The following is a 23257-nucleotide window of genomic DNA, read 5'->3' as shown; positions in this document are numbered from 1 at the left end:
CCATCCATTCTTTGTACTTCATGTACTTGTCAACTCTGTGGAATAGGTCGTCTAGGCGTTCTGGCTTATTGCGCATGAGAGACCCTGCTAGTTCGGAGTCGTCTAGGAGGGCGTTGGTGAATGTCGAGATTGCAAAGCTGTTCTTGAGGCCTGATTCCATTGATAGCAGTTCCTTTTTGAAAGGTCCTAAGAAAGCACTAATAGTCTCGTTGTGTGCTTGCTTCAGCTGGAACAACGAATCTAGGTCGGCTTGCTTCTTCCTGTTATGGATGAACTCTACTGCGAATGTCTCGGCCAGCTTGTCAAAGTTGTGGATTGAATCAGGAGTTAGCGTGTATAACTAATCTAATGCTCCGACCTTCAAACTGGCTGGAAAGAGTTTGTATTTTAGGTAGTCAAAGTCTGGAGCACTATCGAGCGTCAGGATTTGACTGAAATGAGCTATGTGTTGGCATGGACACGAGTTACCGTTGTTGTCACACCCCGAATTTCGACAAAATTTGGAAAATCAATATTTGTTCCCGACTCTTCGATCTTCGAGGTGTGACGCACTCTCAACTCCCAAAAACCCATAAACAGTTTAAATATGCGGATAATTAAAAACCAATAAAAATTTTAACTTAAACAAAAGTTCTCTTCATTACAAAAATTTACAAATAAGATTAGGTTATAAATCTCTTTTCAATAACTCTTTATTTAAATTTACAAATGAAAATACAAATAACTTTGACTCAACTGAAAATCTATATCACCTCAAGGGAAAACAAAACATATCCTGAAATGCAACGCTAACGCAAACCACAAGCAGCAACCAACCTTCTTCAACACTAAACCTGTCAATACTTATCAACTATGTTCATTTAATGAACACACCCGATAAGCAAACATGCAAATCGGGTCAGCATTATAAAAAATCCTGGTGTGAGTAGCTCTAAAATACAACATATATTTATACATATACATACACAGTCCATAAGGCAGTTAGTTTCTCCACCAAGGCACCTTAACTTCCAACAACTAATACAACATTCTTAACTACAATAAGTAAGGCAGGTAGTTCCTCCACTGAGGCGCCTTAACTTCCCACTAACCACACAACAAACCATACGCATAATAAAAAGGCATTTAGTTCCTCCACGAGGCGCCTTAGGTTCTAACTAAACTAATAACCAACCAAGCATATTCTATACTTACCGCATTTCATGCTCAATTACAGAGTGGGTCGTCTCCGCACAAGTAATTAGTTTGACCCACCCTTCTGCAAAACCATATACGATCATCTATCTAAAGATATATCATTAAACAACATATTACCATAATTATATTAATTAAGGCTTTCTTTGCGTGTCCCTAAAATCACGTCGTATCTATGTCTTACCTAGTTTCCTGGCTACCACAATAAACCTTCCCCCGAACATGTACATCCACATGCCTCCCCTCACATAATGAACCACTCCGTGCGTAACTAACTACCGAAATGGGATGCCACACACCGGGTAACCCTCACACGAAAGCCATTATATATGCAAGTACTGCCACTATTCGACATAAAATATCGCGCGTCTCGTTCTAGTTTTGAATGGAATAATCAAAACCACCATTCGGCTACGCCCGGAAGGGCCATTCAAATTTCATCAAAACGCCGAAGGGCCAATCACATTACTTTACGCCCGGCCATTCAGATTCATCAAACGCGGCCAATTATATCACATACACCCATCACAAAGGCCAAATCATATGAGTTGTGGTAGCTAGGTTCTAGGATTTTCGTTACGTAATTTATTCAGATGTCATACATTTATATCTCAGAATAATTCTTATTCTATCTCATGTCAGTATACTTAATTGTACTGAAGCTCAACGTTTCTCGTTATAATACAATCCACATTATCACGTGCCAATACTATTCATTACACGATATCCAAGTATCTCTATATCAAATCTAGAAACTTATTATTTCACGTGCCAATTATATATTGCACTACACCATATAGAATATCTCAAGCCTTCATAAATACTACAATTCATTTAGGTAGCAACTCATACTAGTAATCAATCATGTAATGTATTCATTCAATATATTTATGTGAACTCAATACACCATCAAATCCCAATACTAAAGTCCATGAATCTAAGTCCATGTGTAATTTAATTCTCATAAAAATGTATATATCTAAGTCTTATACTAATTCCCCTCTGTTATGTGCCAATCTTATATTCTTTACACACTACTCACGTCAAATATAAATTAGATAATGACAAACAAAGTTATACAATATTTCCGACAACATTTTATTACTACATTTGTCCATATTCTTAAATATGTGAAAAACTGGAAAAAGTCAGCATTCCACAGTCAACGGTCAATGGTAAACGGTCAAAATCAAAGCCAACACGTCATTGTCAAAGTCAAACTGTCGTTTCCCTATTCAACAGGTTTAGGGTCATAGTCATAGTTCATGGCTAAGGGCAAAGGTGCATGGTTCATGGGCTCATGGCTAAGGTCATGGTTAAGGTCATGGCTCGGACCCACTAGCCAAGCCCAAACCCAAACCTTATAACCGAAAAGTATAAACATTTAAAGACCCAATTAGATCTATTTTAAGTTATATGGACCGGCTCCCAAAACAAACTTGAAACTGCCCAAAACTTTAATTGGTTAGGCCCAAAGAAAACTAAAGTGGTCTGACCCAAGAACAAAATAGAACTGGCCTGACCAAACAACTAAAACCGGGCCCAAAGAAACAAAATAGAACTCGGCCCAACAACTAAACAAGCTAAGGCCCAAAACAATTTAAACTAATATGGACCGGCCCAAGACAACTTAAACTAAACTGGCCCAAACAAAACAAATAGAACTGGCCCAAAATAACTAATGTGGTCCGGCCCAAAACAACTTAAACTAAATGAGCCCAAACAAAACACTCTAAGGCCCAAAAGGTTATAACCCGACCCAAAGAAACAAACTAACACAACTAAAGGCTTTGGCCCAAAGCCCAAGCCCAACCGGTCATCTTCTTCACCTCACCAGGCAGCCTCTCCTCCACCACCAGCCACCACCAGTTCTTCTCCTCCACCACACAAAACCTAACCGAAACTACTCCAATGCAAAACCCCTACCACTTTGATTAAGGCAAAAACCTCAAATCCTTAAATCCGAACCCTTCATCCAATCAAGATATCAAATTCGCGCCGCCATTAATGCTCCTCTCCGAGCTTTGACAGCCCCCATTCGACAGCCCCACACACAACAATCAACTATAAACTAGTCTAGATAAATGCCCCACACTCTAATTAAACCCAAAAACAGCCTAACCGAGTTTTTCTCAAAACTCTCCACTGGCGCCATTAACGCCTTCCAAGCTTCAACAGCCCCGACATCAACAACTAACATCAAAACACTTAACCCACACACATCAACCAACAAAAACACCAAATAACAGTTCAAAACAATATATCCATACCCCCACAGTATCACAGTAATGCATACGGATAGAGGAGGATTCATTACTTTGAGGCTTTAGCCGCCAATAACAGTTAAGCTTCAACAAACCAAATTCCAGAGCTTTCAGTAATTAAGCAACTTAATATAAAGACATCTAACCAGTTAACCATTCGGCAGATTAAGAAAATAAGTGAAACAAAAACTGAACGGAAAACTCTCGCAGGAAAACTTTTTAGTCGTAGCCGTGCAACTCTAGTTTTCGGTGAAAACGAAAAACATAACTACTCATCTGTATAAAAAAAATACCACGAATCCCTCGTAGTCCGAATTGTCGCGCTCCAACGCTCTAGGAATCAAGCTTTTTATCTCCGCCTCCATTTTTATTTTATTTTATTATCCAAGAACCCTATTCTCCATAACAATATGAATATATACTTGGGTTTGAAACCTAAGCCCAACACAGACTCAGGTCCCAGATATCAGGCCCACATATCCCAAATCCAATCCAACCAATTTTAAATAAATAATTAAATTAATAAATAAATAAATAAATACGTATTTTAAATACGGGCGTTACAGTCGTACAACAGGAACTTCGGCTGGATAAAATCAGTAGGAGGCAATTTGTCCCTGACTTCAGTGGTGAATGGTGACGCCTTTTATGACTGGAGTATTTTCTGGACGATCTAGGCTGCGCTGGCCTTTTCACTCGACCTGGCCTTTTCACTCGACTTCTCTAACCGTTGGGCGAAGTCCTCAAGACGTTGATTGGTGATTGTATTGTAGTGGGATCAAGATGCGTTGTTTTCAATTGCGTCTGGGGCCAGGTTGTTGGTGTTGGAGGTGGTTTGTTCGCGCATAGTTTGGTTCTCTTGCTGGAATGTGGTAAAGGAGTCTTGGAGAGTCTTCACTTGATCTACGAGAGCTTTTAGTTGTTCTTCCATGGTGGATTTTTAACCAGTTTTGTGGGCTTGAGAAAATAGTGTGAGTGTTTTTCTCAAATAAACGAACCGGCAGACGGCGCCAATGTAGATGTGTGGATTTCTACCTACAACCTGATATTGAAATTGATGGGGAATGACTGCACTTTTGTTTGGGATAAGAGATGCCTACGTATCAAGTTTTCTTGGGTGAACTTGAATCAAGCCTTCTTGGGTGAACTTGAATAAAGCCTTACGTAGTTCATTTCTCTCTACTTATAGATGTTTGAGCTGACCTTCCTTATTTGTTCCAGGCCGTTGTTAAGTGTAGATCCATATTTTGTGCTATCTTGATGATTCGTCATTACTTCTGTTGTTACAAAGTAAATGTCCCCTTCATTAGTGCGTTGACTGAGTTTCAGAATCGCAGTAGATCATTTGTTTCCATGTATGGATGTATCTGATATTTGAGACGACCTGAGTTTGAGTCGTTGTTACGTCCTGGTGGCGAAATACGACTTAGAGATATACGAGCTGTGAAGATACAACTTGGACACGTGTGCTGTAGTGACTGATTTGAGAACGAAGGGTAGTTACAGTGGCAAAAAGAATAAGATTAATAACTTTGAGGGTAGTAAATAGAAATAGAGTTTGTCAGATTTTAGATTTGGGAAAAAATTTAAATTTGGTGGATTAAAATAGAAACTGAATCTGAGACAGAAGAGTGCGCACATTACTCTTAGTTCTTTAGGTTCCTATGTAGTTTTGTAGTTGCAGGCGATAGGAAACTCTTGGTATAAAGGCTAGCGCTAGCTTATTATTTCTCAGGTCGATCAGTGTACCAGTTTTCTCAAAGATGATGTAATTTTGAGTCGTGAAACTCCTTAAGCACACCATACTTTGGCAAGATCCTTGAAATACTCATAATATGTCTGATAACAATATGTGCTCAGTATTAACTTAATTATATCTTCACAAACCACACCGATTTCGATTTCGTATGAAACATGTCATAGAAAAAAGTAGGTAATTAAACTTGACTTCCAAACTTGGGAAGGCTTCCTTTATAGGACTGTCTCTGGTGCAGTTAGTTCATACCATTCTGATTCTTACATGCAAATCTCTTTGCAAATTCCTGACAACCGCAATCTTCATTTCTGGTTTTTGTGTGGCCTGTCCTAAGGAAAAAAACAGAAAAACAGATCGATCAATTTTCCACAAATTTGCTCTCTATGTATGGAGATATCCATTTGTTCAAACCATCTAGCTCTTGTTATCGCCTTGTTGCAACGAATTGCGGCTTGTTACAACCTAAAAAATCCCTCTGTCCCCCCTCCTCTATTCACTCATCATCTTCTTTTTATACTGCTGACCTATGGGCCTCTTCCTTCGGACCTATGGGCCTCATAGGCCTAAATAAGGCCATAACAGTTGCCCCCTCTTGGTACCGCAGACCATTAATTTGGCCCGTGGTACCAAGAAGCCAGAGTTCGTTTTACTATTTTCATTTCCACAAATTCTATCACGGTACACTTATCTTTATTCCTAATACCAAACTTACATGAACTTCAATATACATTAACAACTATCATATTAGTTCTTTGCTATCTTGGAAACTATATTCAATGACCCTTTGAACTCGAGAATATGGCCTATGCATTTTTCTCAAGTCTCTCTCGGCCTACAAATTGGTGCTGGATAGTAAAACAGTGACATTGGTACTGGATCTCATCATTCACTCAAAGTAGGATCTACCCTCTTCGGGCAGTACAAACTTGGCTAGCATTCCAAATAAAGAGAGCTCCCATGACCATATAATAATGCAGACGCAAAACATTTTACGGAGGAAAACACTCCCTAGTCAGAACTATATCCTTTTGCCAAAACTGAACCCATTTTACTTTTGCAGCCGAATGATATTAATCGTTCTCAAACTGCTGTGACCATCTAGTATCTACATTAGTTGAACTTAAGCTTTATTAAAGCAAAGAAAACTTGTAACCCTTCACAATTGTCTGCTAGATGATAATTTGGTGCACGACCTATTAACTTTGGCATAAGAATGCTTAAGTATATAATATTCAAGATGACCTTCCCAATACTAATATATCACTAAAACAAAATAAAATGCAATTCTAATCAACTAGCCGTTAACAGGTAAAAAAAAAGATCCAGAATATTAAATACTGCATCAAATATATTTTCACAAGAAAAAAAATGTTAGCAAGTACTCAGATGAGCCAAATAAGTGATCAGATTTTCATAAGCAACTCAGCAACTCAAGCATTGTTAATCTTATCTACTTTTTCAGAGTACTCGTTCTTACAAAAATGTAACCTCCATGAGCCAAGCGAACAAACTCAATCACTATCACTCAATACCACTCTCATCTGTATCCTCTTGTCTCAATAAAGTCTGATTTCGGACATATTCCGTATATAGTATAAACTTAACGCAAAATGGGCTTATTTCAATCGAATGGAATGAATGTAAAGGCAGAATTATGGCAATCGAAAACATTAGATAGATCACCACTTCAAAATTACTTCTAATATAAATACATGGGGAACTAGTGATGGAATATCCACCGTAATCAGTTCCTTATGAGAAGAGAAAGCTGCATAAATTAAAATTTTAGAAGAAAAAACACCATGATAGGGCTGTTTTAGAAGAAGAAACACAATAATAGGGCTGTACAAAATTACAAATAGATAGCACCCACTACATAAAGTAACTTAGTGACATCTTCTTCCTTGATCCACCTTCTCCATATAACTCATTTTTTTTTTTTTTACCATCTCATTGAAAATGACTGAAACTTCTCGCACTTTCCTAAGCTTAAGCATGAACTTAAGAAGGTTACTATAAGTTTTCGAATCAGGAAAAGCTCCATAGAAAACCATCCCCTTAAAAGAAAGCCCCTTCTTATATGTTTCCACGTTTGAACAAATTATTTTAAACACGAATATATTGTGATATGAGAACACCCTCCATCTCTATGAACGCCACCACCATTTTCTTCATAATTCTTTATTTCTTTTTGACCAAGTACTTGAGTATCTCAGATATGATATTTGTTATATTCAAGATGCCCCAAGTTGATCTTTGGCTGGTTTGGTAACCACCGTGGATCAACTAACAAATGTAACTATTGGATCCGAATATCATCTTGCCCCCAAGTCTTGCTAGTCCTCGTGGATACTTAGCTCTTTCCTTGCTTAGGTTGCCCCCCAAGTATTAATTAGGACAACCATTCATGCCCTTTTTCATTTTTCGGATCGCTCAAATGCCACGCCCGGGACGCATTTCTGCGCATTTTTCATGTTTTGGAGGGGCCCAAACGCCGCATCCAGGACTTGCATCATTTTCATGTTTTGGAGGGCCCAAATGCCGCGTCCAGGACTTGCAACCTTTTCATGTTCCGGACGGGCCCAAATGCTGCGTCCAAGACTTGCGCCCCTTTTCATGTTTCGGACTGGCCCAAATGCCGCGTCCAGGACTTGCGATCTTCTCATGTTTCGGAGGGCCCAAACGCCGCTTCCCGGTCTTGCAACCTTTTCATGTTTCGGAGGGCCCAAACGCCGCGTCCAGGACTTGCGCCCCTTTTCATGTTTCGGACTGGCCCAAATGCCGCGTCCAGGACTTGCGACCTTCTCATGTTTCGGAGGGCCCAAACGCCGCGTCCCGGTCTTGCAACCTTTTCATGTTTCGGAGGGCCCAAACGCCGCGTCCAGGACTTGCGCCCCTTTTCATGTTTCGGATTGGCCCAAATGCCGCGTCCAGGACTTGCGACCTTCTCATGTTTCGGAGGGCCCAAACGCCGCGTCCCGGTCTTGCAACCTTTTTCATGTTTTGGAGGGCCCAAACGCCGCGTCCAAGACTTGCGCCCCTTTTCATGTTTTGGATCGCCCAAATGCCGGCCCGTGGACTTGCGCCCTTTTCATGTTTCAGATCGCTCTTTACGCCGCGTCCGGACTTGCGCCCCTTTTATGTTTCGGATTGGCCCAAATGCCGCGTCCAGGACTTGTGCCCTTTTCCCATTTCAAACCGGCCCTTATGCCACGTTCAGGACTTGCGCCTTTTTCATGTTTCGGACTGGCCCAAATGCCGCATCCAGGACTTGCGCCCTTTTCATGTTTCGATCCCCTTATGATTATCAACATAAGAAGATATTCTAAGATGAAGATTTGAATTATACAATTATACCTAATAGTCACACAACTTAAAACAGATAAACTATTCAAAAATGTAGTTTTAATAAACTAAAACATTTTTAGCACTACTATTCATTGACCAAATATTGATATACACTTCCCATATGAGGCCATATCTGATATGGTAAACAACTAATCTAACTAAAGCTGATTTCAAGTGTGTCTATAAACAAAATATTAAAACAGATGTAGGTATAAACTACAATACAAGCATAGCATGCCAAATAAGTACAAACTCAAATAGCTTAAGTCAAGTCTAGATCACAAAGAATAGACACCTTCATATAATTAAATTACTTCAAGATTGAACAAGAAAGATAAGTAACCGAACTTTACTTGATATTTACTCCATTGAAATTGAATCTAGTAACATTTCTCACGACCCATTGCTTAGCTCTTTTGTAGCTTGTCATCGACGCTAAGTCGATCGTTCGAATGGCTACCATTACTTCAATCCCACTTCCACCAATGCACTCATTGTATTTTGAGCAAAGATCAAATAGTTTCACTTTGTTAATACCATTAGCTTGTAACATCTGAACTACAGTCTTAGGTGGTAACTGATGTGTGGCCATAGTTCCCCAATTTACACCAATACATTCAACAAGACCAGCACTCAATAGTCTGTATATTTAACTTCAAGTGTAATGAACACCAAGAAGAAAAACTAAAAGAGGCTTTTATTTTATTCTTATTTGGAGTGAGAAAGAGAGGAATAATAGTGTGACTAGGAAAGTAACTTTCCATAAAGAAGTGGCACCAAAAAGATAGGGAGCAAGAAAAGCAAATGAGCTGAAATCTTATTATAAAGAATAGATAAAAAATAAAAATCTCACCTTTTTGAGAAGATAAGTTGTAACTAACTCCAAGAACAATCAGACAACATTTTCCAACAACCCCATCACTGAAACTAGCTCAAATATTAATTTCAAACGATGGGTAACACAGAGGATAGTGTGAAAAATGTAAAAGAAGACAACTATAAGAAGATTTTTAACATGAAAAGAGATGCATTAGAGAACCAAACGATGCGGTAGAGAATAATAACTTTTTATTCACCTCCCCACAGACGGCGCCATTGTTACGACCTAAAAAAATCCCTCTGTCCCCCTCCTCTATTCACTCATCATCTTCTTTTTATACTGCTGACCTATGGGCCTCTTCCTTCGGACCTATGGGCCTCATAGGCCTAAATAAGGCCATAACACGGCTGTTGGTTCAATAGAATAATCTCTGCTTGGGAAATGAAAACACATGCTTATCAAATCATTTCCACATTGTGCCACGACTGTTCCTTCGGCCCTACCTCTGTTTCTTACGCCATGCATGAATACTCGAGGCTGGTGAGTGCCAATGTGCCTGCTAAACACTACTCTATCGTTGGTTCCAGTTATGTTGTTTCAAGTATTAATTTGTACCCCACATCAGACTTGATGTATTAATTTGTTCCAGTTATGACGCTCTATCATAGTAATCCTAGGCTTATCATTGATTATGTTATCAAGTTGAACTATTCGTGCTACTATTAATGAAGAGAGTTCCAAAAATCCTTGCAACAAAATACGTAAGTAAATCGATCTACTAGGACAAAACTGTATGAGTCACGAATTATAGACCTGGTCTATCTTCTTCAACAGTTCAACCAATAAATAATTATAGTACCAACTTTAGTAGTTTAGGCCCAACTAAACTCAAATCTTGGACAAAAGACAATATGGCTGCATATGGCCCCAACAAATCTGGAAAAGTGAAAATCAACAATGACGTGTTCGAGGCAATGGACCCCGTTTTGGGTTCAAAAGCAGTGGTGGGATCCATCAATTCTAAATTAGGCACTAATCTTTTTACTTAAGTAAGAAAAAACCAATGAATTATTACAGAACTACTCTCTCTTCGTAGCCTAAGAAATCCTAATTGCAGCTTATGAAACTAATTCCAGATTAAGAAGTCCTAGAACATGAAAACCCGCCTCGTCTGCAAATATCCGTTTTGCTCTAAATATCTCTCCCCGTAAAAACAATGGAAGAGCAAAATGAGAAAATGGCGGTGCAAAATGAGACAATGGAGGATTTCATTCGACGAGCTATGACACTGATAAAAGAAGCAACTTTGCACTCTTCACTGTTTCTGTTTGTGGACCTTCTGTCTGTTCGGAATAACATTACAAGTGTTGTTAGTTGGGGTTGAGCTAAGTCATCCTCCTAAGTCCTAACTGACAATTCAGATCTGAAATTACTTCTCTCACTAGTCACTACTAGGGGTGTCAAATTAAAGGCCTAAGGGCATCACCAATGGGGCCTGGATACGGGCCTCTATCTCCAAATTTAACGGACTTTAGCAAAAAACTGTTTCCAACGCAGCCCCTAAATGGGCCTCCAATTTAACCATCCTGGATATTTGTCTTCATTTCTACATATGTTTATAAAGAACCTGAAGCCCAAAACTTTGCACATGACTTCACTTAAGTCAGCACGTGACTTCACTTTTTGATTTTTCAGTCTTGTTTCACATGTTATAAAGTAGCAGTCATCTTCTCCGTTGGAACACCCATGATATAGAGTTTTAGCTCCTCCTTATTGCCCTCCAAAATGCTGATGTGGCCCTCCAAAATGCTGACATGGCCCTGGGTTTTAAAGGCCTGCATTGGTGATGCCCTAATTAGACCATCAATTTGACTTCTGTATATGTAGAGCCTTATTCATCACAAAGGCCTCATTTTCTCATGAGTAAACACCGCCTCTTTCCGCCTCGACTACTCCAGACTACAAGGGTTGGTGGTGGCCATGACCCAAACCAAACACAATACTAGTCTTACTAGTAAGCAGTGAGTAGCATTTGATGTTCTCCCGATTCAAAAACACCTCTTCGCCTCTCTTTTACTACTAAAAGTAGTCAAATAATATGAAGGAATAGTAAAATATGAAGTGATAGGATAAGATAAATCACTAGCAGTATAAATCCAACTGAGTAGAAATCCTCATGTTTGACACTCTAATGTTATATATACTAGCCATTTTGCCCGACCTATGCCAAACATGCTACCTAGATAGCTAATGACTCAAAAGCCTAGGTAAATATAATGATTTTTTCAAGGAGTTGTAAGTATAAACAAATTGATCAATAGATTAGAAAAAAAGCACAAAATTTTAAATCTTGATCTCACCTCCACTATGAAAATTTTTTATTAGCTTTTGTAAATTGTCATCTCTACGTCTGTCCTATCGGTTATGTTTTCAAGTTGAAATCCAACAGTCCTCACAATGATCTTACACGCTCCTTCTCTTTCAATTTAAATATTGGTAGAGGAATATGAGAGCATAAGCAGGATTATTCAAACCAAATATTGGAACACAAACTTCCTAATTCAATGGTTGCCTCCACAACCATCTAAGTTTACTCTAAATCTATTTATTCTCACTTGTGCAGTCACACAACTCTCGCAATGAAAATAATGTAAGAGCTTAATGAATAACCCTGCCTATGCTATCATATTCCTGTTCCTCCTTTCTCAAGGAAATTACCACATCAAGAAGCAACGGTAATTCTGTTCAAAGGTGGGACTATTCATGTGTACCAATTATAAAGTCACAATAAATGCCGAATTACAACTAATTCATAAACGATAAACTGCTCAAAGATAGAAAATCATACCTTTCTTCTTCTTCCAAAAAGTAACTCGCTTTTATCATGGCTATGAAAACTCTTCGTCAACAACTCCATGCCGAAGTTTGAATGAGATTGAATTTGAAGTTTTAATAAGAAGATAGATTTCTTCTTCTGGTTCATCTACTTCGTCACCCCATCGTTTTGTTTCAGTAGGAAGGTAAGAGATTGGTTTTTTTTTTTTGTGAAGAATGGAGGCGAGAATTTCTTTGGTATTTGGGTAAAGTCGGTGTTTCGATCTTTTGACATGGGAGATGAGAGAGAGAGAGGTAGGGAGGCGGCAATGATTTTTTTTGGGGTATTTGGGTTTTGTATTTTTTTGGTTTTGACGAACAATTGAAAAGGCGTGGAATTCATTTTTTTTTCTGCCGAACTTGCGTAAAAGATGAAGTGTCCACAAAAGAGAAAAAAGGGGGCTGAGGTGGCTTCTTTGGAGCATTCTCAACTGTTGTTGAGTATTAATGGTCTTTGATATCCAACCGTTTGGTCTAACTATAAAATTGTATATCGGAATCTCGAGTGTATCGTTGATAACAAATGTTTTAAAAGAAAAATATTGGTTTAAGTGTATTATCAAGTGTATTAGGTTTTAGGGCATCTCCAATGGGGGGTGTAAAATTACACCTCCACCTAGGCTCCACGTAGGTGCCATTAGGATTTTACACCTCTAATTGTATAGTATTGTATAGCTCATAAATATCCACACTCTATACTCTCCAATGGAAGAGTGTAAAAAAAATAGATTTTAAACTCGGACGTCACTCCAAATGACGTCCCTCTTTAATTTAAACTGGAACGTCACTTGGAGTGACGTCCAAGTTAAAAAATAAAGCTTCAAACGTGTGTTGAAGTGACGTCCGAGTTTTTAAGTTAAACAGACGTTATTTTAAGTGACGTCCGGGCTTTTTATTAACTAATAGCGAGAGGGGGAATTTCCCACCCTCTCTATTAGCTAATACACTATTACCTACGGTTTAGCACCTCCATTGGAGAGAGTTTTTTTATATTTGGGGTGTAAAATTTCCACTCTATACGGTTTACACCCCCCATTAGAATTAGTTTGTTGCCTGCTTGCATAAAGAATAGTATGTCTAAATTGTCTAAATTCACAGTTATTTTGGTCAAACATATTGTTAATTGTGTTGAATGTGTTGTTACACTTACAATATCAAAGCTACACCAGGTGTGCAAGATTGCTTGCACTGGTGCCTCCCTAGTGTTCCTGATACATGGAATGAGGTTCTCTTTGCACAAATATAGGCTATAAAATTTCATACTGGAATGAGAAATGGAAAGATTGTTGTAATCAGCAAAGAACATTCTTATATCTGACACCGATTGTTTGGTGAAGCAACTGATACTGCTTCGACATTGTCACACGTAAAGCAGGTTGACAGAAGTTAGTGCTAATGAGGTTCTTTTGAAGGATTTCAGATTCTGGAATCCGATATGTTCAGATTATGGCTTTAGAACTACTGCCCTTTCGTCTTCTTAACCCTCGTTAACATCTTATTCTTTAGTGTTGTCTCTTTCTCTATTTGTTGGAACTGCCGAAAGATTTGGATAGCTAAATTTGCATCTGCCAGTAATGAAAGCATGTGTGGGCCTACGGCGGTTGATTGCTTTATACTACTGCTTGTGGACTGAAAACTATCACATAGGATGGCACTCAGGAGTATTTTTACCTGCAAATGTTAAAGTTGATATGAAAAAAAAGGAGAAGAAATCATTCCTCTCCATTTCTGCTTGCATTCTTGAAGTCATTAAAGAATCTTGATGTGTTATAATTTGCTTTTGAGAGAATTTTAAAACATGTTAGCCGATCAAGGTGCCAAATTTACAGGAGAATCTAGTTCAGTACTTCAGTGTTCCCAAAGAAAAGATCTGACTGTCTGAGTACTGAAATGGACTGGGATTTTACATAGTACATACCAACTTTTAGGACCGTCGTTCAGTGAAATTTAAATGGCAATTTGATCTTTTTGTCCCGTTTGCCTTCTTCATAATAAGTATGTAGGTGCATAGAGTGAGGTGTCAATCTGAAGACACTGAAAGGAGGGCGCTCAACTCCAGCAGAGCTATCTTGAGATGGGTCAATCCAAACTGAAACACAACTGCTCACTGAAAGGACTCAACTCCAACAGAGCTATCTTGAGATGGGTCAATCCAAACTGCAACACATAACTGCTTACATAAAGGAATTGCAGAACAGGAATGTCTTAAAAGTTAAAATTGTGCGTATATATATTGCCATATGCAACAGGTCTTGGGTACCTTAACAGTTAACACAATAATACCGCCCTCTTCATTCTGCACAGAAATACACCGAAAAGGAAGGACGCAACTGGAAGGCTCAGGGTAAAGCTCTGAGTATACTCTGAGACAATCAATGCTCTTAAGACGGAGACAGCCTATATGATTAATCCTTTTCCTGACTCTAAGCTTCTGATGACAAAATCTATTGATCATAAGTAAAATATGTACAATTGGAATACGACCATCGGTTTGTATTTTCTTCTGAAAAAGGATGGAAACTAATGACGCCTTCTAACATGTATTACATTTAATTGTGTGGAAACCATAATCCTTAGGCCACATAATCAATATTAGAGCTATATAAAATCCTTATATGACCTACTTGGCGACTCAATAAAAAAATAAAAATAAAAATAATGACCTTAGATTCTGTTGATATCAGAAGGATTGATAGGTGCATCTAACACTTTGACGCACACTTGGTTTTCTTTAATTTCCACACCTGGAAGATTTACTATTCTATTTCAAATGAATGAACTCTTATTAGTAACACAACACACTTCAAATGAACGAACCCGAAGATCACAATGTTGTCTTTCAACATCAACAGCTTCTTAGAAGCTCATATGGAAGACTATAACTCATGGTATTTTCCGACTATATAAACTCGAGGCATAAGCTTTATAGGCCTTGAGTGATTCATAGGCTCCATACTTGGAAATTGGTCTTAATACAATAATATGATTTACTGTTGTCAACGACAAACTCACAACTCCACAAACTATGAACTGCACCGTTATTAGGCAATTCAAGGCTGGTACAGTAACCTATCACCGACGGTCTGTCTGTTGCTTTCATACCTAACGGGAATCACGGGTATTCCCCAAGTCCATAGATACGTGTCATACACGCTCTTTTATCATCTCTAGTTTCATGTTAGTATGTTACCGATTTACTCTGACCTAGAGGCGCATGAATAACCTTTCCTGTGAGCTATGTGTCTCTAACATATTTTGGATATTGACGATAACACATCATCGTTTAAACATCCAAGATGGTGTGTTTGTAACTTGTAAGACTGATCATTAGTTTTTCTTCCCCACAAATTATCCTTAGAGGCCGATAATTTTCGTGTCGGAATGACATCCAAGTATTGTCCATATCCAATATATGTATCTCCAATGATATCAACAGTTTTTACAATTGCCTAATGTAGTTTTCAACTAATTTGTTATATAAATTCAAATCCCTATACAGGACATGCCAACAGCACCGACAGAGCAGGTTACATTATTTTATTCATTTTTGACTAATTTGAAAACAGGGTAGTTTTCTAGATTCAAATGGTCTTCCATAGATCATGCATTCATGCATAGTAAAAGTATTCTTTTAGGGGGGGTCATGCTTTGTTGATTCACTTTTCAGACAATGCACTCCCAATAGCTGATATAAGCATATAACTGATTATTTTCATCATTTTATTAATCATTCTATAGATCACCATTAACCTATTTTATAATTGAGAATTTTACCAAACACGTCAATATAATTCATCTTTTCTAAATATAGGGGTGTGCCTTAGTTGACTGAAAATTTAAACAATTACCTGATATAAATATTGACAAAATATGTTAAAATACATATAAACTTCTTACCTTGTATCCCGAATATGAGCAGTAAAACGGGCACATAGCTAAACCAAGTGAGTCACTATATGCACCTTTGTACTGCAATGCGAACTGCATTACCTTCTTTGATGTCTTCAGGAGCAACTTCGAGTATAAAGGGTCAACTTTACGGAACACCATGGACGCAGCAGCCCTGTCTCCCCTGCTACATCAGAGCCTGGATTACCTACAGAAACAGAGTAGACACTTCGAACTGTGTCCATGTCCTCTGGCCGCTCCCAACACTTGTGATCAGCATTAGGATCACCAACTCCTACATAAAGCTTGCCTGGAGTAGCTGTAGCACACTTGAGAAGGTAGTCTGTTGCCCACCGAATGGCACCTCTAGCACTTCCTAATTGGCTCCCCATGCGCTCACCATATTCCAATGTACTCCATGACAACATAGTAGTTGTGAATGCCATGGGGAAGTTGAACTTAACATTGTCTCCAGCATCATAGTAACCGCCTCTTAGATCAACCTAAATATCCAGTAGAGAAGATGTTAGAGATACAATGTCTAGCAACAACACTCTCTGCATAAACTGAATATTTAGTACGAAGACAATGTGGAAGGAAACTTGTGATTTTAAGCAATAAGCACTGAATGCATGATATTACTAAGGGAGAAGTAAACAAAAACAACAACACAATGACCTACGTGTGCAGCCAAGCCATCAGATATTCCGAGAAACAAACCAACATAGGTTAGTCACACCACCTCTCTCATCCTACAAAGACAAAAAAACCCAGCATCTTACAGAATTTGATGATATGATTGACAAAAATTATATGAATACAGTGTAATTACGACTTACCTATCTCAAAAGCGACTGCAGTTAAAACAGAGCAACCAGGACCTCCTGTGATCCAAAGAAGAAGAGGATCCTCAGTTGGCTTGTTCTCAAAGTTGACGAAGTAGTAGAAGTATTGAACATCATTAATATCATCTACCCTCACATAACTGAAAATTCCCAAAAAAAACTCATCATTTACAACTAAAAAAATTTAACTAACCCTGTCAAGTTACCTATTCAATAGATAATATACATGAAATTAAGTAGGCATAACTGCATGATTTTGAAAACTTCATTACCCGGTTTCTAATTCGAAAGGGACAGGTTCATCAGTGAAACCTGGTAAATACCTAACAATGGATTGAGAAGCTACACTTCCTAAGAAATCAAGCAGAAGAAACAGACATAAACAAATAGAGAACAAATACAACTTTTCTGATGCAAGGGGATGACTTGAGCCTACCATTTCTAATCAAGCCAAGAGAAAACGGGAGGTTCTACTCGTGGAGAGAGTTTAGGGCTGCTGTCTGACCAACAGTCACAACGTTTATCTAATCAACTAAGGTTAAAGGAAAACCAACCATACCACCTATTGCATTCTAAATGCAAGTGAATAGTTTCTTAGCTCAAACAAAAAGTAAAAGTTACCAAAGGTTCACAAAACCTGCTTCTGGTCTTATTTCTGTTTCCGAGAAGCATTCTGGTAGAAGCCATGTTAACCCCTGAACAATAATTCCAAATTTACCCAACATTAAGACTATATGCAACGATCACTCGCTTGTAAATTGGCCAAATAAACATTCACAGATAAATAAAACTTACTTTGGGCACGAAGTAGAATCCCAATTCACATAAAAGCATTGACATTGAAAAAGAACTACGAAAAGATGTATGCAACGATCACTCACTTGTAAATTGGCCAAATAAACATTCATAGATAAATAAAACTTACTTTGGGCATGAAGTAGAATCCCATTTCACATAAAAGCATTTACATTGAAAAAGAACTACTAAAAGCTTTTAAATTGTTTATAATGAAAAATCATGTCAACTATGCTGGCGCATAAAGATGGAACCTGAGAACCAAAGTCCTTTCTAACATCAAATAAAGCACTATGCTGCAATTTCGTGTTAGGCTATCTAGTTTATTGTTAAAAACAGAAAACTCAATCTTGTAAGTTCTAACTAATAATAAGGATACCAAGTCCAAACATATACTAAATATAGTGAACACGAAACATGTTTTTATTTTTTTTCCAGATTTTAGTCTAAAGAGGGGCGGGTACTCAGCAAGGGAGTTCTTGCTTGATCATAAGGATTTGATTAAAGACGGGTAGCTGTCTCTTTGATCTGAACTAAAAGAAGAACAACCCAATTAACGATTATGAGAGATTACCTGAGAGTAGTGGAGCACAACTGTTAGATCTATTTGGAGCAACAACGACATCAAGTAAAACGAACATTTTGATGTATTGTTTATGAAGCTATTTTTTTTTTCCCTGCCTGCTAAAGGTCTTTTTTTCTGGTAATGGTTGGGGCGGGGTTTTTATTTGATATTGTTATGCGAACAGTTCACAAAAGTGGGCGTGAATTTGTTTTTTCCCCCCCCAAATTATTGGAAAAGCTGTCGTGTCAGTCTCAGAGAAAAAAAGGTGCTGAAGTTACATTTCCCCCACCTCTTGACCCTGTATGACTGCCCTCAGAACCTGCTAGTGTGCGACACTTCTTAATCAGAAAATGGATTTGTGCTTCAAGTGATGACTGTAGTTTCTTCCTTAGACCACCTTCAGATTTACTTAATGGACGGGATAAGATAACAACAGAGCTCGACCCTTTATTTGCAAACTGGACCTAGGTAAGCCGCTTATATTAGACGATTGGTTCATTGATATAGTTTATGCAGAATCCTCTATGTTGGAGTCAGAGTTTGCAGTCTCCCAAAAGTTGTCAATAAAAACAAAAAGAACAGGTGTGCACTGCCCTGGAAACAATGATGAATATGGGAACCCGAACCGGACATCAGTGAAATAGCTGAACAATGGTAACTTGTGACACCATTACCACTAAGTCTACCAGGAGAAGGATTCTTAAAGGAGGTTGGTACAACAGATGGTTGTGTCAAGGATGAAGAAGACGACGACTTGGAGATCTGTGATGGTTTAATTTGGGCTTGGACAAATGGAACCATAGCATTCTTTGCATCCTGTAGTAATCGAAACTTTTTTAATACTTGCGTGTCAAAGTGATTCCTGCAATGCAACTATGTATTTTTAGATTAAATATAAGCATTGTGTCAGGGAAAAAAAACACCTACAAGTCTCAAAAGACGTAAATTATCCAAACTAAGAATCCATAAATGTACCTATTTCTTAGTGCACATGATGACCTTAGCTATTAATCCTTCCTTTTAGAATGTCAATACTGACACCACTAATGAATCTCGTCTCAGAAAATATTTACTCCAAAATTTTGAAGTAATTAGCAAGGGCTCATTATCTACTTTATAGAATATAAATAATCACGTATGAATCGTCCAAACTCCAAAGTGCCTATAAACCCTCATACTTCAACTATAAACTTTGCATAACTTCGTCTAGGCATCTATCTATCTCATCATACACCACAAAAAACCATATATAAGCAGTAACAAACAACGACCTCTAATTGCAAAGGATTCAACTGTTTTACTCTTCTTCCTTAATTTGCTATTTAAGTCACAATAAAGCCATATAGAGAACATTCAAGATGTGTAAAGAAAAGCTCTACTTGAATGCAACTCACCTGAGTGGCTGAGTCATTGGAAATTCAAGTGAAACATATGTCCACACAAAGTAGTCATCAATATGAACTGCATCCACAAAACCTGTTTCCATTTCTAGTGGTGACTTAAGATGGCCCATTCTGAATCGAACAACCTTTGCGAAATATATAGGAAAACCATATTGGAAATACGATGGGTAAAGAGCAAAACTGGTATTAGTAAGGAAATGGATGAATGTCAATAACCGCTAAAAACAAATGAACAAAAATCTAGAGGAAAACCTTGGAATGGTTGTATGTTGCACGTACCACAATGGGAGCAGATATAGGGAGTTCCTCAAAGCCACAAAAGTAGTTCTCCGATCAGAAGCATCTATAAGAGAGAACATTCTAAACCTGAATAACATTATAAATACCAGTACATGATAACCTGCCAATAACTGAATGTGTATAGGCAACATATTTATATATGATTCGACCAAAATCAATAGAGACATATGTTACTGATCACTAAAATATGGAACTATATAATTTTTTTAAAGGGTAGACAAATTAACTGCAACCACCCACGACCCACAAACAAATAAACATGCACACCAGCCTGTGTGCAAAAACATTTCCTAACTAAAAAAGGAATCAAATCCCAAATCTGTCTACTGCATGCAGTTAGTTTAATTTGAAAAGAATTCATACCCTCCAACAGCATAGTCACTGTGACATAAGTATGCGAGGGCCAAAAATACAAAGCAGCAGCCCACCTAAAATCAAAGGCAAAAAATGATGTCGTACACGTAATATGAAGCGAGATAACAAATGCCTTAGAGCAATCTGTGACATATACCATCCTTACTTTCAATTTTCTTTTACAAATAATTTTCTTGTTAGAGCCTACACAAAATCTTGTAAAACACCCTCTCTAAGGGAGCAGCAGCTTTGATGAACCTAAGGTTAAGGTATCAAAACTATATTTGGGATAGCCTTGTCGTGTAATCCAAAGTCTAAATTCTTCTGTTAGTGGGAAGGTTGTAACCTCGGAACTAAGCAACTTGCTCACTGAGAATTACATCTTTTCTAAAGTAAAGAAATGCATGTTTTACCACTAAAAGGAACTACATAATATATATGAAACAAAAAAAAAGGTTGAAAAAGAAATAATTATAACCATAAGACAATCATAGCAGATCCCAGTAGGGTTTCAGATATCAGGCAGGCAGAAAATATCCTAAATATAGGCGACATCACCGAGCTCTAGTAGCCCAATACCGATATTTCATATTTCCAAAACATGTCCACTAATTTCCCCTTTTATTTCAATGTTTGTATTGACCAGGGATACATTGGCTTCTCCGGTCGCATCTTTTTTGTGTGTGTGTGAGAGTGAGAGAGACTTGAAACTTCAATAATGTTGGTAAGGTTATTGCAACAGTTTGTTTTACTTGATGAATGGAGGGCGGATGACCTTAGTTTAATTTTGGAAGAAAAATAAGAGAGAGGGTTTGAAGAGATGATTTTTTTTTTTAGAGTTGGGGGTATTTTTTACAATTGAAAAGAGAGTAGGCAAAGAGGTTTTTTTTTTTTTTTTTTTTTTTTTTTTTTTTTTTTACGAACAATTGAAATCTGCAAGGGCCTAGTTTTACTTTTTTTATGCCGAATTATTGTAAAATCTGATGTGTCAGCCTGGAGAAAAAAAGAGGGCTGACGTGGGTTCCTGGGAGCATTCTCAACTACTAAGTATTCATAGTCTTTGATGTAATATGTATTTATTTTCAGGTGATTCGATTTTTTTTTAATACGTGGAAGCTACGTTTTTTCTTTAGTTTATTATCTTTTTAGAGTAGCATTTTACCATGGATATTTTTGTGCATGCAGGTAATACTTCTCTCCCAACTCTTGAAGTTGTTGAGATCGTCAAGCTAAAGCAACTCACTTTTGTAACACTTGCTGAAACTGCAAAGGAAAGGGTACATTTTCTGTCTCTGCATGTATCTTATTTCAGGGTACCTAGATATGGTGATTGGCTTGCGAATTTCTCCCTACTTGTACCCATTGCTTCTAAGGTGATTGATTGTTGGTACTTGTAGAGTAAGATATCTCATCCACACAATTTTCATGTACTGATCTCTTGCTTGACTATATGGTGATTTTGGGCCTTCCAATTTCTTCTATTTTTACCCGTTGCTCCTAAGGTGATTAATTGCAGGCACTTGTAATGTAGGATATATATCTAGCTCATCCACACATTTTTTATTTCTTGGTCGATCTCTTGCTTGACTATATAGTGTTGGTGAGATTGTATTATAGTTTGAGAAGCTATATATATTGGTAGTTGTTAAATTCTATGTTAATGGTGATGCTAGGAGAGTTTAAACATGATTGTAATGGGGGAACCAAGAAGGAGAAGAGTGGAGGCTAGAATAATAGGGTTAGAGAGTTTTCTATCTCTACACCTTAGTTCATATATTTATACTTGACTTACTTGGGTGTCAAGCTACTCAAAATAACAACTACTAATTACGTATCCACATTTATAGAAACGTGGGATACTTTACATACTTCAACAGTAGTACTTGGATGCATTGGATCCTGTCCAATGTATTAGAGCACCTGATCACATTCATTTATGAGAAGAGAAATTGCAGTTACTATAACTAAATCTAAAACAGTTAAATAGAATTGAATTGTTGTATTCTTTCAAATAAATGTAAGGAACAGACACATGTCATACATTGAAGTGGTGTGTACATCCAAAAGGTATCCATGAAGAAGTGTGTCTGTTCATTCAACATTGAAACTTTATAAAGAGAGCCTATGTAATAAGGAAATGAGTCATGTTCTCATTATCTCTCTCCCTCTCCCTCCAATATTTAGTTTCGAATGCAAATTTCATTAGAGTGCTTTGAGAATTCTTCGGTATTGCTAACCGCAATATTCTATAGTTTGTTGTATCTTGGAGGTAATTTACTTAGACCCGATAGCAAACTCGTGTAGTGGGGGCAAATAACACCTTAAGGATAGTGTTATCTGCGCGCCTCAAACCATCGTCGAATTTCTGATCATTCTCCCTGTTCCCATATCATTCTCTGTTGCTATTGTCATTACATTAGAATCAAAATGTGCTAATCAAAAAGAGAAATAAATGTCGTCTATAGATGGAGATTTCAGAATAATGTTAGTTTCTGGTATTTTGTAGCATGCAAGAATATTGTGTCGAATGGGTGCTTTGGACGTACTAATGCCTTGTAGTAATTTTTTCATTTTATACTCTTCTGCGTGCCTTTTGTTTTTTTTTTTCTTGTGTTTTGTAGAGAAAATGAGTCTATTTTTTATTTTGTAAGGCGTGACCCACACCCAAGTTGGCTTGGAGTACAGCGCGCACGCGCCCCCTTGCAGGATTTATACTTAGCCAATTTTTGGGTCGAGCGAAAGAAATGTTACTAGACTTTTGGCGTTCACGCTCACTTATGCCTAAGGCAAGCAAAGCAGCGCCAACCTCAGCATTCTTAGACACATCGATCTTTTTCGGTCCAGTATAAAA

The 23257-nt window shown here is 37.8% G+C and overlaps 2 long non-coding RNA genes and 1 pseudogene across 4 annotated transcripts; all 3 read right to left on the bottom strand.

Moving 5' to 3' along the window:
* Positions 1–601: 601 nt before the first annotated feature.
* On the bottom strand, positions 602–12668 carry LOC147494676 (uncharacterized). Of its 2 annotated transcripts, none has more exons than XR_015200129.1 (2): positions 12231–12668; positions 602–850 (listed from the first exon to the last, which is right to left on the bottom strand). It is a non-coding gene; the product is annotated as an uncharacterized LOC147494676 (long non-coding RNA). The 2 variants fall into 2 exon arrangements; XR_015200130.1 differs by lacking the exon at positions 12231–12668 and adding an exon at positions 8916–9823.
* A 1337-nt stretch (positions 12669–14005) lies between these two features.
* LOC147494675 (endoglucanase 3-like) lies at positions 14006–17428 on the bottom strand (annotated as a pseudogene). Its single transcript, XR_015199533.1, has 5 exons — positions 17262–17428; positions 16984–17129; positions 16827–16879; positions 16154–16647; positions 14006–14413 (listed from the first exon to the last, which is right to left on the bottom strand). The product of XR_015199533.1 is annotated as an endoglucanase 3-like (transcript).
* A 262-nt stretch (positions 17429–17690) lies between these two features.
* LOC147494674 (uncharacterized) lies at positions 17691–21294 on the bottom strand. The gene is made up of 4 exons (XR_015200128.1): positions 20032–21294; positions 19744–19877; positions 18359–19211; positions 17691–17839 (listed from the first exon to the last, which is right to left on the bottom strand). It is a non-coding gene; the product is annotated as an uncharacterized LOC147494674 (long non-coding RNA).
* Between the last annotated feature and the right edge of the window lie 1963 nt (positions 21295–23257).

The sequence above is a fragment of the Coptis chinensis genome, chromosome 6 (assembly GCF_015680905.1).
Source record: "Coptis chinensis isolate HL-2020 chromosome 6, ASM1568090v1, whole genome shotgun sequence".
In the NCBI taxonomy this organism is placed as follows: Eukaryota; Viridiplantae; Streptophyta; class Magnoliopsida; order Ranunculales; family Ranunculaceae; genus Coptis; species Coptis chinensis.
This window is presented reverse-complemented; position numbering and strand designations above follow the sequence as displayed.